Below are 6,000 nucleotides of genomic sequence, written 5' to 3' on the forward strand. Positions count from 1 at the left end.
TTGAATGATGCCTTCCCCCGCCCCCCTTAGGAGGGTCTACTTAGATATTATAGACCCCAGCCAGATTTTCCCAGACCAAACTGGCCTCCTATCAGGAGGAAAGAGTCACCTGCGTCGGTTTTCCCTGAGGGTGATACCCAGCAGGTTAAAAGATTTTCCTGTGAAGTCTCTGTACTCTGTTTTTCTTATCCTGCCCAGTATGTGGTGCTTGTCTGCCTGCAGGTCCCACCAGTGTAACATGATGTGGTACCTTTAACTTTGGCAGACTCTCCCTGCTGAGGGCATGGTGGAGACAGAGGAGAGGTTGTAGGCTGGTTTTAATGGCTTCAAATTACCAAGCCCTGGGGTCTGAATTCCTTGAGGGAGAGATTCCACCTGAGTTGGGCTTCACCCCTCCCCTGGGGATGGCACAGGCTCCAGACAAGCCCTCAAATGAGCTTGTTTCTGCCTATGCCTGGGGCAGTTGCAGCCTGAGAAGTCCTGCTGCTATATTCAAAGGCAGTCAAGCTTTGTAGAAACACAGCCACAAAAACCTCTGTTTCTTTTCTTTTTTTTTTTTTGCTCCTTTTTCCATCAGCCCTGCCCCCTAGGCACCAGGGCAAAAATGAGCAACCTCTGCTTTGACCAGGTTTACCTAAGCTGGGGTCCTATTTTTAGTAGTCAGAATTTGTTAATTAATTCCATAATTGGTGTTGTGCTCAGTCCCTGCTGCTGGTAAAGTTCCTTTCCTTTCCCCTCTGGGAAGCAGACTGTGGGGGAGGGGCACCGGCCACAGCAGCTTTGGGAACTCATGGTTCTGTGGAAGCTTGCAGCTGGTCCAGCTGGTCCAGACTGGGGTACACTGTGTGTCTGGTCACCGACATGGCCCCAGGAGATGTTCTGTACTGTTTCTGGTTATTTAGTAGTTGTTCTGGAAGATGAACTAAAATGCGTTCATCATTAAGCCGCCATCTTGACCTGGAAGTCCATAATAGGCTCTTAAGTAAATATTTTGATGATAGACTGATTCTTTAGCCTTATCTATCTTGCCACTCATTTTGTCATTTCTTGAATTATCTTTATCTGCTTTGGAGCTCCAAATATGGGTGCCAATGCTGTGGGTGCACCTGATTTTCAGTTTCTACCCCCCAACCCCCTTTGTCCTCCATTCAATCAGTCCCATGTGTGATGTTCAGTGTCAGTCCTCCTGAGATCTTAGTTTCTGTCCTGAGAACCTGCCAATATTGTAGATGTCCAGACCTCTACTTGTCTGTCTAGTCTTGAAGATGAGACCACCCAGCGTTGGGTCCATTGCCTGGTATAGTTTGTTTTATAGATGTACCAAACACAGCAGTAAAGGAAAAGAAGTTTTATTTCACCTGTGGAGAATAGGAGATGACTCAAATCTCAAATCTGCACCCCTCTACTAATTTTTCTTGTGGTACATATACAGGTTAGAGACCAAGTAAGCAGTCAAGACAATAAACAAGCTGATCATCTTGGGTAACATTCAGCAGGAGTCTGGAGAATTTAATTTCTTATCTAATTATTTACTGCATTCTTTAAGGTTACATTGTTTAAGATACACGGTGCCTGGTGCTTCCTTGTCTAGGACAATAGGATGAGATAACATAGACAATAGTGATAACGTCATACATTTTGAGTGTAACATAACATCTGATTAATGTGTAATTTAACTTGTGTTTCTACATCATTGAGTGCACTTTACCTCCATGTAACTGGATGCATAGTCTACACTTTATTTTCTAGTGTGACTAGTTGTTTAGGTACCATACATATTTTGCTTTCTATTCTAACAGTTTGCTATACACTTAAAATTCTAACACTATAATTTCCCCCTTTAAATAATTTCTATTTCCAATCTTAGAACTAGGCCATCACTAGTTCTAGGAATGACATAGTTAGGGAGTTCTTTGGTGAAATTGTTGGGTCATAAATTGCAGGTATTGTTGGTTTTTCTTGGGAGAGCATAGGACACCATCAGTAGGGATTCTAAAAATAATAAAAGGTTTCCTATATATATATGAGTTCTGATTTGAGTACAGGGGACAGGAGACATTTAACTTGGACAAAGATATATGCAATAAGTAAGAGGATCACAAGTCAGGTTGGTAGAGGAGTTCATAACCAGGACCTTATTCCTGAAGGCAACCAACTGAACAAATCAAAGAAATTAAAATTGCTAGCTGGGGTAGACATGGCATGTATTTGATTATTCATGTAATCTAGAAGGGAAGAAACATTACTAGAGTCATCAGGAATATAGGTACAGCCTTCCATTTTAATTTTTGCACAGGTTTTCCCATTTTGAGACAATGAGGATATCTATGGCCATTCTGTTTTGAAGTACTGCTTTATGCATTAACACCATTTCTGTATTTGAGCGTTATACTATGATAACTGTCACTTAATGCCCAGGAAAAAGAAAGTCTTTAATTTATCTACCTTGACAATTACATCTTCTGCTCCAGTGGGGGGGAACAAAAATCGTTGCCAGGTGATCATTCCAAAGGAATACAGAGCAAGTCCTTCAGGCTTGTAATAGGGGCAGATTAGCTATCATATGGAGAAGTATATTACAGATGGTTCTTTGAGCCCAAGGTAACCATAGAGTGCATTGACTTACCATCCCTGGGAGTCAGGGTCATAAATTAGTTCCACAGATCCACTGGGCTCCATTGTGTATGACCCAATATATCCCAGGTCTCCAACTCCAGTTAGCTCCATACCAATCACTGGCTACTAAAGTGATGGTCTGCTTACAATTTTTAGAAGGTAAACATTCTATTTTATCTGTCAGGGAAAGGATATGTAGCTGGGAATGATTTTTCTGTTCATAGCAAAGTAGAGCTTTCTGGTTCAGTCTTCCATAGCTGGGGATAAGCCAAACCATCTCATCCCAGAGGTGAACGTGTCCATCTTTTATTCTCATGACAAGGTTTTCTGACATATGTTTTAATCGAAAGTAATATTGTAGCAATGCTTCACTAGGGGCTTCATCAGAGAAAACAAACGGTGGCCTGGCTGGATTAAGTTAACTGGCCATTGGCAGGGTCAGCCTTGGTGATGTCATTGGTGCCAAACACTGGGTCTCTTCTTCATTTATAGTTATCAGTGATTTAGGAGATTTCCAGTCCAACCCCTGTAAGGAGGGTTATCCACAATGGCAAGCCAGAAACCCTAGAAATGGGCAACTGGCCACAAATCCAGAAGTGAGACTCATTCATCTGAGTGGTGTATGAATAGGCTCATTGTAGATAGATTGTTTTCTTGGGCTTTCACGAAAGAGCACATCAGTGTTATAGAAACTCAGAAAACAAGCACCATTCTAACCAAGCTGCTTAGGAAGATTTCTTCTTAAATAGGCATTTCAGACTGCCCAGGGGTTCCCAAGTATACTTAAGTTCTGGATTAGGGGGAGGATCTACTGGCACTGCAGCTTTCTGTCTGATTGGTAGGCATCTCAGTCCTGAACAGTTGTGGTTTCACTCGAGTGTGATGAATACAAAACTTTATACCCTGTAACTTAACAAAAGAATGAGTGACCAGTAATACTAAATAAGGCCCAACCCATTCAGGATGAAGTTGAGCTTGACGGTGCTGGTCCTTCCAAGTGTGGAGCCAAACCCAATCTCCAGGCTGATATCGTGTAAGTGACTATCTGTGGGGAATTTAAGATGATCAGAGGCATAATTACTAATCTCAGCCAAAGTAGCACCTAAAGATTCTACATACTGAACAGTAGCTAATTCTAAGCTGGAATGCATGCCTCTCCCATATTCAACTTTTAGAAATGGCCTTCCAATGTTATTTCATAGGAGCTCAAAGCCCTGCCGACTTTGGGATGCTAACCTTTTCCTCAAGAGAACAACAGGCAAGGCTTTATTCCATTTTAAATAAGTTTCTATGCAGATTTTGGCCAGGCTGTCTTTTTATTTTAGCATTTTTTTAAATTGTGAAATATAACATATGCACAAAACAGCAATAAATTTCCAAGTACATTTTAACAAGTACTTATAGAACATATTTTAAAGTTTGGTATGGGTTACAGTTCCACAATTTTTCATTTTTTCTTGTAGCTGCTCACAAAACTCTGTAGACCAAAAGAAATATCAGTATAATGATTCTGCAGTCATACTCATTTGTTAAATTCTATCTTCTCTGTTATACTCCTCCTCCTCTTTTTTTTGTGAAAAATAACATGTATACAAAAGAGCAATAAATTTCAAAGCACATTGCAACAATTCGTTGTAGAACAAATTTTAGAGTTTTGTATGGGTTACAACTCCATAATTTTAGGTTTTTACTTCTAGCTGCTGTAAGGTACTGGAAATTTTAATTACTATTAATATAGTTAAATGGTTATTATTAATAATCATATTCATATAATGATTCAGCACTCATACTCATTTATTAAACCCTAGCTTCTCTGTATAACTCCGGCATCATCTTTGATCTTTCTCCCACTCTTTATGGGTATTTGGGCTATGCCCATTTTAACTTTTTAATGTTGGAAGGGGCTGTTGATAATATGAGTTAGGGGGATGAAACTAGTTGATGTTCTGGAAAGGCTGGCCCCTCTGCATTTCAGGACTCATCTTGTCCAGGGACCCATCTGGAGGTTGTGGGTTCCTGGAAAGTTACCTTTCTGCGTAGAACCTTTGTAGAATCTTATATAATGCCCTAGGTATTCTTTAGGATTGACAGGAATGGTTTTGGTTGGGGGTTGGCAAGTTATGATAGACAGCAATGTCTAGCTAAAGCTTGAATAAGAGTAGCCTCCAGAGTAGCCTCTTGACTCTATTTGAACTTTCTCAGCCACTGACACCTTATTTGTTACACTTCTTTCCCCACTTTTGGTCAGGATGGCATTGTTGACCCCATGATGCCAGGGTCACTCATCCCTGGGAGTCATTTCCCAAGTTGCCAGGGGGGACTTTCACCCCTGGATGTCATGTCCTACATACAGGGGAGAGCAGTGGTTTCATTTGCAGAGTTAGGCTTAGAGAGAGAGAGACCACATCTGAGCAATAAAAAAGGTCCTCCAGAGATGACTCTTAAGCATACCTATAGGTAGGTTAAGCTTCTCCACTATATGCATAAGCTTCACAAGAGCAACCCTCAAGATCAGGGACTTGGGCTATTGATTTGGGTGTCCTTAATGTTTGACCAGTATCAGGGGATTCCCTGATGTTAAAGTTTAATAGTTCCATATATTTTTCTCCCATCCCTCAAGGAACTTTGTCAATACTTTTCTTTATCTGCTTAATATACCCTGGGATCTATCCAGGTAGTACACTAAACTATACAGGATTAAAGGCTCTCATTCTTATCCTGGGTTCCCTATGTTTGGATTGTTTAAATGATCTATCCAGACAGTTTGAGTTAGATTATGTGCTACAGAAAACGTAGGTTCTAGATGAGATGAACCTTTCTTCCTTTGGTCCAGCCTGTCTCTTAAAGTCTGATTCATGTGCTCAGTCTGTCTTTTTGTAGACTTAGGCATATAAGTGAAATGTAGACACCAGTTGATGCCTAAGAGCCCTGAAACATCTTTAACAATATTTGTCATGAAAGCTGGTCCACTGTTGCTTTGAATAGAAAGTGTGAGCCTAAATCTAGGAATCATTTCTTTCAGTAAGCATTTTACAACCTCTTGTGCCTTTTCAGTCCAATGAAGAAAAGCCACCAACCATCTGGAGAAGGTGTCTACAAACACAAATAAGTACTTAAATTCCCAGGGACATTGGGCATGACTGTAAAATCCACTTGCCAATCCTCCCACCACCCAAACCCCCATGATGCACTATTTTGGTTAATAGAGGAAATTAGAGGTGGGGGCAGGGATTGACCCTTGCACAGGGTATGCATTGACTTATTACATTTTGTACAGTTTGATGCAGGCTGAGACCTACTAAGAACAAACCAATCCATTGGAAGAGAGCTTCTTATCCATAATGAATCATTCGATGAAAATAGGCTGCAAAAGATTGGACAAGC

The sequence above is a fragment of the Tamandua tetradactyla genome, chromosome 4, assembly GCF_023851605.1.
Source record: "Tamandua tetradactyla isolate mTamTet1 chromosome 4, mTamTet1.pri, whole genome shotgun sequence".
In the NCBI taxonomy this organism is placed as follows: Eukaryota; Metazoa; Chordata; class Mammalia; order Pilosa; family Myrmecophagidae; genus Tamandua; species Tamandua tetradactyla.